We start from the raw sequence: 9,353 nt of genomic DNA, 5'->3' as shown, positions 1-9,353 counted from the left end.
CCGCTTTCTGTATGAAGTGAAAAATATATAAGAAGGCCAGACTCTTAATTCCCCCCCATAAAAAAATTAATATTATTTCAGCCTTAATGTCATTTCAGTTTTGCCCACTATGAATAATAGTAGCTATAGGCTACAATAGGCTACGATAAGTGCGTGCTAGTGGACCGGCTTTTTTTCTGTGAGGACCACTCTTCATCAACGTAAGATCTTTATTAACAATAAAGGCAATACAGTTATGTTTGGCGGTATGGATCTGTTCTGGGAGCTCTCCCGCCAACCACGCAGCCCGCGTGGATAAGGCCGGGAGGCCAGCGGCCAAACCCCCCTAGAGGGGTAAACACAGAACAGATCCAGCAGCAATGCAAATTTTTTAACCATTAGGGATGGAGCTGGGGTGGTGGAGGGGATTTACGAAGCAACGTGCAGCAAGCATGCATGCAGGAGGAGCAGCCGAATGAGTAGAGGGAGGCTGTTTAAGTAGACCGCCCTGTTATGTGAATGTACTGTGATAGGCGAACATCATCCGGCTGAGCCATCAGCTGATTCGGCCGGAAGCAGCTTGACTCTCGTGGCCTGCCAGAACTACGCGATGCTCCATTTTGGGCGTGTGTGACACATAGATAAGTCGGCCAGAGCTCGTATACCTTACAAACAAGTGGAGAATGTGAGCCATATTGATAAAGACATGCAGAAGATGCTTAGTCATCATTGCAAGCACAATGGTCACTGATGTACCCTGTTTATTCAAAGGCCAAGAGTATACCAAAACAGGAGTATACAAGGAAGTTTAACTGAGTGTTTTGTGAGACAGTGGGGAGACACAAGGCCTCCCGTGTGCCCGTAAAGTAAAACCGCCTGTACTCTGAACTGGATTGTGCATCCACTGTCCAGCTGACATTTTATGGGACCCAACAAATGCCATTTAATGTTTGGAGTTCCAAGTAGCAACAATTAGTTGCTAAGATGCTTTAAAATTCTGCTGTTAACAGTTAATTTATCCACCTTTGTTCATGTAGGTTCAGTGGTAAATGTTGTTCTGAAATCACAGAGTTAAATTTGGATAAATTTCCAGTTTTTATTTTACAATGGCAAAAGTCAGGATGCGAATTGCAGTGTTCAGCATTAGACATCAATCAGCCATTCAAAAAAATGACCTTTTGCTGGGTCTTACCAACCAGCTGTTTTTGCATTTAAAAAGTTCACGTTCACCTGTGGTGTACAAGTTCCCTTTACAGAAGAATCCCAAAGCAAACAGCTTCCAAAAGACTGTTTGAATAAAGCTGTTTGAAATTTGGCATTCAAATTTTCAAAAATTGTGTGAATTCTTTCATCCCAGTCTCATTCCTCCATTGGTTGAAGATTTTATTTTATTTTTTGTATTTCAACTTGAAATAAGTATCTTGTCACTTCTTGTGTTTACATAAATTATTTTTAATGAAAATAAATCTATAGGTAATTTCCCTTACATTTGATGGCTCAAAACTGTCATAACTGAATTATTGATAGTAAACGTTCACCCCTGGGTATTTGAAGCCCTGCTATTTACTTTTGAATGCTTGTATAAATGGTCAATTTTGACAGGAAGAAATACAATATCTTGATTAGACAGACAGATATGCAGTTATAAAAATAGAAGCATTGTTGTTTTTGGTTGAGTTCAATAGGGCTACGTGAAATTTTAATTTTCACTTGAAAGCAAAGTGAAAAGACCTGTGCCGTTGGCCTACATTTACATGGGAACTGTATGAACTGTGAACTGTGTTTTCCTCATAAAACAAGATCATGATAACAAGTGATAAGAGATAGCATTAGTAACCTATTAACATTGATTGCCTTTCAGTTTTTAAGCATACAGACAGTTAAAATTAAATGAACTGTGCTTCTCTGGCTACAAAGATCTGTCCACTGGCCTCCATTTAAATGTGAACAGTCTTTCTTTGCTACTTTGCTTTGTTGTACGTCGCTCTGGATAAGAGCGTCTGCCAAATGCCTGTAATGTAATGTAATCAACTTACCTTGTATAAAGGTTAATAAATATACTTGCCTATGACCTTTGTGCAATTGCTTTGCTTTTCTCAGTCTATATACTGCATTGTCATTGTATGGTAGACACAGTAGATTATATAGCTTCATTAAATTCAGACATTTCAATTATTTACAGAGCAATAGGTATCTAGCAGATTTCATAACAACAGGGCAGTTATCTATCTTATGCAAACGCAAAACGTTAACATTACATTAGCATTTTCAGGTATTTAGCAGACACTCTTATCGAGAGCAACTGACAATGCTCATATTCTGTTTACATGCAGTCATAACATGATTATGTTATGTGCAATAAATAAATATACAAATAAATCAGAAAATTGCATACCCGTTTTAATAAGAATATTCTTATTTCATGACCATCAAAGTAGAACTATCTAAATGGCCTCAGAAGAGGCAAACAGTTAAGTTAAGCCAATGTCTGCCTCTACAATGGCATTGCAAAGTGTTCCATTGAATGCAAAGTTAATTGAAAGGGTCTTAGGGAGCTTTTCTGTTGAAAGAACATTACCTCATGGGAAGAACATCCTCTATTCTGCCACAGACCAGCTGCTCATGTAGTTCAGTGAAGGCTGTTTAACCCTTAGATGCTGTGGAAACCTTGTGCTGGCTTTGATATTTAATGAACATCTTGAATATTTAACTGTGAAAATTAGATAATATAATAATATATATAGGCCTCTGGAAAACCTTACTTTAGATATTTAGTTTACAGGCATTTAGCAGACGCTCTTATCCAGAGCGACTTACTTTGCTTCCATTTATACAGCTGGATATATACTGGAGCAATGCAGGTTACGTGCCTTGCTGAAGGGTACAATGGCAGTGTCCTACCAGGGAATCAAACCTGCGACCTTTAGGTTACAAGACCAACTCCTTAGCCGTTATACTACACTACACCGGCCTATTTATTCATACTGACCTACTAAATACCCGCTCAATGTAATGTAACGTAATGTGATTGATCCTGACCCTTCCCATTTTTGTTTTTCAAAGCTTTTCTTGCCCCTGGTTTGATGTTTTTCTCATAATTATTTGACCTGTCCCAAAGCTGCTGCTGCTTCTTTCATAATTATTATTTTTTTCACACTGCAATACTCCAGGGTGGCTGGTGTGGTCAATCAATCAGCCATTCAATTTATATACATATATATATATATATATATATATATATATATATGATGCATTTTACAAAGGATTTGTCACTTTGTGACCGCTTCACGGTTTGCCCCTGGCTCCTCGTTGTTGGAAGTTGTCGACCGCTCGTCACATCCATAGCGCTAATTATATCAACCGGGCGGTAAACTGCATCGGAGAAATTAGCAGTTTCAACCCGTCGCTGCACAACACTCTGCGCAATACATTGATTGGCAGTCATTTCGGTGTCACCCCCCTTTGACGGTGTCACCCGGTGTCGGTCCGCACCCCCTGCACCCCCCTAGTGACCCCTCTGCACAGGACCACAGACAGGAGTGGCTGTGTGGCCACACCCCCTGCAGCCCCCCCACCCCCCTAGTGACACCTCTGCTCAGACAGGAGTGGCTGTGTGGCTGGTGACTGCTCCGGGGCAAGTCTCAGCCATCCTCTACCCTACTGTGATGCTCAGTTTGTTTATATCATGGCTGCCCGATCTTGTTCCAGGAGATCTACCGTCTTGTAGATTTTCATTTCATCACTTCCTAACAAAGCACCTCTCATTCAACGGCTAGAGAGCTCAGTGAGCTGCTAATTAGTAGAATCGGGTGTGCCAAAATTAGGGTTGGAAACAAAATCTACGGGACAGTATCATCTCCAGGTGCAGGGTTGGGCAGTCCTGGTCCAGATGTGTCAGTTAACACTAACACTGGAGGTTTGGAAATGGTCGCGTAGACATCATCAAGTAATCCTTGAAGTAGCGACAGCTCGTGCAGTTACACGACGCCCCCACAGGGGGCCCCGCATAATATTTCACAAGCGCATTGTTGTATGCAGAAAGCAGGACCCCAAATGTTTTGCTGACCTGTTTTTTTTTGGCTGACCCCTGTTTTAGAAGGAGAGTTATGTCCCACATCCTCTGACATCCATTCTGAGGCCAATTTCCTTTAGACATGAACTGAGCCTATGGCACATCTGACCCCAGAACCTGATCCCAAGATAGCACTGGTGTTATTTTTTCCTGTGTCAGTCTTCCACAGTGGTGGACTGTGTGTGTATTAGGAATGGTGCCAAATCCAAATATCAAATTAGGCAACATTCACAAAACGCGTTTTCCCCGAACGTTTACTTCTCTCGAATTTCCTTTTTGCTCTCTTTGACGCCATTCACTCAGAAGTCAGCACGAAGTTTCTCAATTACACACACACACACACACACACACACACACACACACAGGCACACACACACACACACACGCACACACACACACACGCACACACACACACACGCGTGCACTTACACGCACACGCACACACACACACACACACACACCTGCAGAGAGACAGCGAGTGAGAGTTCCATAAAATTCCATAAAACTGATTAAACACACCAGTAACGTCTCAGTAATTGGGAAGCACACATGCAAACTGTTTGTTTCTTTCTTTCTTTATTTGTTTGTTTGTTTTTTTGCTTACTTGCTTTTGAAAAGAATTCCAAATTGTCATATACTTTGGGGGTTTAGACAAAGGTTTAGCTAATAGTTCAGAATCTACTAAAGTAATCCAGGAACATTTAAACAGAATCCAGAAGCAGGTGGAAACCTGGAAAATCTAATTCAATGTAGCTACGTTTAAAGTTCTACATGTGGGACATAAAAACATATGACAGGACTACTTTATGGGAGGAACAAAATTGGAATGTGCTCAATTTGGAAAGGATTTGGAAGTAATAGTTCATCAAGGCCTTTCATGTTCTAAGCATTGTGCTGTAGCAGTTAAAAAGGCCAACAGTATGCTGGGATATGTAGCCAAAAGTATAAATCCGAGGAGGTTACCTTACCTTTGTTGGAGTATTTTGTGCAGTTCTGAGTATTGTACTACAAGGAAGATATAGAGGCTCTGGAACAGGTTCAAAGATGGGAAACTAAATTGGTTCCTAGTATGAAAAGATACAAGTTGTGAGGAAATACTTAAGATCCTTAATCTCTTCAAGCTTAGTAAAAGGAGACTCAGGGACGATTGGATTAAGGGACCTTTTAAATTCATCAAAGGGATTAACAAAGCGAACTACAAGACATTCTTCAGGTTGAGTTCTGTCAGTGAAATGAGGGGGCAAAAATGGAAATTTGCAGAAGGTAAATTCCGTTGCGGGAAATGGCTTGCCATGTCATGTACTGCAATAGAGGGGGTTTTCAAGACCAGGCTTGATATGGTGCAAGTAAAAGAAATGTAAATAAACAGTGAACACTAGGTACCCTTTAGAGGTGGGAAAATAAAGAGCATTGTTGGGCTTGAATGGCTTGTTCTCATCATTATGTTGTGTTGTGTTGTGTTGTGTTGTGTGTTGTGTTGTGTTGTGTTGTGTTGTGTTGTGTTGTGTTGTGTTGTGTTGTGTTGTGTTATGTTATGTTATGTTATGTTATGTTATGTTATGTTATGTTAGGTCATGTTATGTTAGATCAAACTAGTTTGGTCTGACAGAGAAACTTGTCGGACAAAATGAAAAATAAGTCATTTGGAAGTTACCTTCTTGTGACAGACTTGTTAAATCACATTATCACATGTGCCATGTGATAATATGAACAATGATCCCATATTAAATTGAGTGTAATCAAGTTTCTAACTTGTGTGTTTCAACAACTTCGAGGAAGTGGATCCACACCCAGACATTATTTTGGCATAGGGGAGGGCCTATATTTGTTATTTAATATAGGAGGGCCTATATTTGTTATTATTTCTCTGTGAAAAAATGATTCTTTCTTTTCTTTTTGTTTTGTCACTTTGAAAACACATGTCTATATAGTTGGGGGAGACAGCATTTGTGTAAAGATGTTTTTAACACTCCCACGTCGAGTTCAGGACAACGCATTTTGTGTTACTTGCAGCACAATCTGTGCTAAAAAATCCCTCTTTGCAACACATAAATTGTATATTTGTAACACAGAAGTAGTAACTTTGACAACAAAGAGTGTTGAAAGTTATACAGATGTAGTTATACAAAAAGTGCATTGGATATTTACACACGCTTTTAGTGTGTTGGATATTTACACACGCTTTTAGTGTGTTGGATATTTACACAGCCTTTTAGTGTGTTGGATATTTACACACCCTTTGAGTGTGTTGGGTATTTACACACCCTTTGAGTGTGTTGGATATTTACACACCCGTTTAGTGTGTTGGGTATTTACACACCCTTTTAGTGTGTCTGGTGATTTTTTTAAGTGTGCCCCCCCCCCCCCTTTTAGTGAGTGTGCTTGCCTACGTGACCCCGCCCCCCCCCCCCCCCCGCCCCCAGAAACCGCTGAGCTGCAGCGGATACATGGGGCGTTCACAATTAAGGGGGGGGGGGGGGGGCGGGGGTGGGCACGTAGGCAAGCACACTCACATTCCACTTCGAAGAACATGACCATAAACATTTCAGCTTCGTGTGATTTAATTTTATTTATTTATTTTTTGTCCTGTTTATCCATTATGTCTTTTTAAATACTGTGAGAAGAGGAATTTGAAAGGGATTTTACATATTGTGAGAAAAGGGGGTAAGAATTGCATTTTTTAAATTCAGTGCCAGGGATTAGTTCGCTCTTTTTTTGGCATTCTTCCTTTTACACAGCAGTAAACTGCTGCAGATACAACATGAATGATAACCTCCTTGCACGCAATTCCTTTGTCATTTCAAATTACTCAGTTACGCAAGTTTATTTTATTTTTATTTTTTTTCCACAACCTTAATTACCTATTTGGAAACTTGAAGTGCTTCCTTCAAAGGCATGATTCCAAATGTATTTAACTTTTTTAAATTACTGATTGCATCATAGCTTATGTTTGCTGTGGAATTAGTATTGAACACTCGGTGTGTGCCACTGTGTATCACCACCAGCTGTGTGTAGCCTGATTTCCATGGCATGAAACACTGGATGATATTGGTAGATTGGTGTATGTTGGGCAAAGAAAACAAATGGCATGCATAGCCACCTGGAGTGACGGTGACATGTCATGGTCAGTATAATGCATGAAAATTTTTTTTTTTTTAAATACTTTGGAATGAAGCTAAAAGCAGAAAACAAATTAATTTAGATTCATTTAAGCAGGCGTTCACTATATAATAATAATAATAATAATAATAATAGCAGTAGTGCTAGTAGAAGCAGTAGCAGTTGTAGTAGTAATAGAAGCAATAGCAGTAGTAGCAGCAGCAGTAGCAGCAGTAGTCGTAGCAATAGCAGCAGTAGTAGTAGTAGTAGCAGTAGCAGTAGCAGCAGTAGTAGTAGCAGCAGCAGTAGCAGCAGTAGTCGTAGCAATAGCAGCAGTAGTAGTAGTAGCAGCAGTAGCAGTGGTAGCAGTAGCAGCAGTAGTAGTAGCAGCAGCAGCAGTAGTAGCAGTAGCAGTAGTAGCAGAAGTAGTAGCAGTAGCAGCAGTAGTAGTAGTAGTAGCAGCAGCAGAAGTAGTAGCAGTAGTAGTGGTAGAAGTAGCAACAGTAGTAGCAGTAGCAGTGGTAGCAGTAGCAGCAGTAGTAGTAGTAGTAGCAGCAGCAGCAGTAGTAGCAGTAGTAGTGGTAGCAGTAGCAGCAGTAGTAGTAGTAGCAGTAGCAGTAGCAGTAGTAGTAGCAGCAGCAGCAGTAGTAGCAGTAGTAGTAGCAGTAGTAGCAGTAGCAGTAGCAGTGGTAGCAGCAGCAGTAGTAGCAGTAGTAGTAGTACCAGCAGCAGTAGTAGTGCCCCACTTCCAGCTGTAGCTCGCTTGACTTCTGGCTTGTGGAAACCACCTCATGTAAAGCAAAGGTCGACAGACAACCATAATGAGACAGAGTGAGATTTCAAGTCTTTCCATTGCTTTCTGTTTCAAATCAATTTGAATCGAATATAATTTGAATCTAATGTGTCATTATCTTTAACAATGGCAGAGCAGTCAGTTCTGTAGTTCAGTTTGGTGAGGCTGATGAGAAATGGGTCCGTTTCTGGATCAGGGGCTTAAGCGGGGCTGTTTTTTTCTCTAACCACAGTGGTGGAAGACAGGACTTTGCAGTCGGCCATTTTCTGTAAAAATTTGCCAGGATTCTCCTCCAGGTACAGTATGTATTTAGAGTGCATGTCACAAAAGCCATAAGAAGGGGGACCTGGGTTTGATCAATGTGCCCCCCCCCCCCCCCCCCCCCCCACTTTGTCTCACAGTTACAACAAAAATTTAGTTAATTATCAAAATAACCTTATCGGACTCTGTTGGTAAATAATTAAAAATAAATCAGATCGCTTGGCATTTCTTGGAAAAACAGTGTTAAGCACAGCTGGTGATTTAATCCAGGCCCGTGTTAAGGATATCATTTTGACTGAATCTTGGCCAGTGTTACGGACAAATGTTTATGAAATCCCGGGCAATTTTGAAGACAGCTGTTGTCTGAATCCAGGCCCTGCGCATGCAGTGGGGTTTCTGTGAGAGAGCCATGTTTTTCTAAATGTGTACCTCCACATTCCACTCTTGTACATTCTAAATGTGTGTACTCCAAAATTACGCATTCCGGGGGGGGGGGGTTGGGGCGGGGGGAGGGGAGGGGCGCGGGGTATGGTGAGGCAGGAACGTGTCGCCCGGGGGGGCAGTGACAGACATTCAGACATTATTTTTGGTCTGTCCGGAAGTCTGAGATGTCACTGGGTACACAGCACATGGGGATGACATACTCACATACAAAAATAAACCACCAAAGGCTTCATTTTGTCCTTGGCCCACTGAAAATGTGAATAATGTTTGTGCATTTAATAAACACTGGAAATTTAAAATGGTGTGTGTGGCTCACAGATACTCAGTGTTTGGAGGGACATGAAAAAGCACAAACACTTGAGTACAGAAGAACAAAAAAATGATTTCATGAAAATATCAAGGCAGTAATTAAAGATAATTCTGAATTAAAGGGTTGGCTTATGTTATTGATAGTTTGATTTTGGGGGAAACGTCCGAGTCATGTGAATATCATATTTAGACATTGACGACAAGGTTGATAGTGTGACCAACATTTCTGCATCAGCGCTCCCCCAGGCTTCATCAGGCACTTCACCGGGCTGCAGCGATGGTGTGTCAGGTGCTTCGCTGGTCCAGCCAATCACGCGCAGCCAGCAGCGACCGCAGTCCAATCGGCGGTCTAGTAGGCCACAGGAAGCGGTGTCAAGAAACAGCCGCAGGCAGTTC

General features: G+C 41.2%; 1 protein-coding gene across 1 annotated transcript in view; it reads left to right on the top strand.

Moving 5' to 3' along the window:
* The first annotated feature begins 6,581 nt into the window (after positions 1–6,581).
* Positions 6,582–9,353, top strand: part of LOC118211254 (potassium-transporting ATPase alpha chain 1) — a 32,249-nt gene continuing 29,477 nt past the window's right edge. The window contains exon 1 of the mRNA XM_035388336.1: positions 6,582–6,715. The gene's annotated coding sequence lies outside the window, so the exon portion shown is untranslated. The remainder of the gene's footprint in view (positions 6,716–9,353) is intronic.

The sequence above is a fragment of the Anguilla anguilla genome, chromosome 1 (genome assembly GCF_013347855.1).
Source record: "Anguilla anguilla isolate fAngAng1 chromosome 1, fAngAng1.pri, whole genome shotgun sequence".
NCBI classification, from domain to species: Eukaryota; Metazoa; Chordata; class Actinopteri; order Anguilliformes; family Anguillidae; genus Anguilla; species Anguilla anguilla.
The sequence above is the reverse complement of the archived record's forward strand: the minus strand, read 5'-3'. Positions and strand labels throughout refer to the sequence as shown.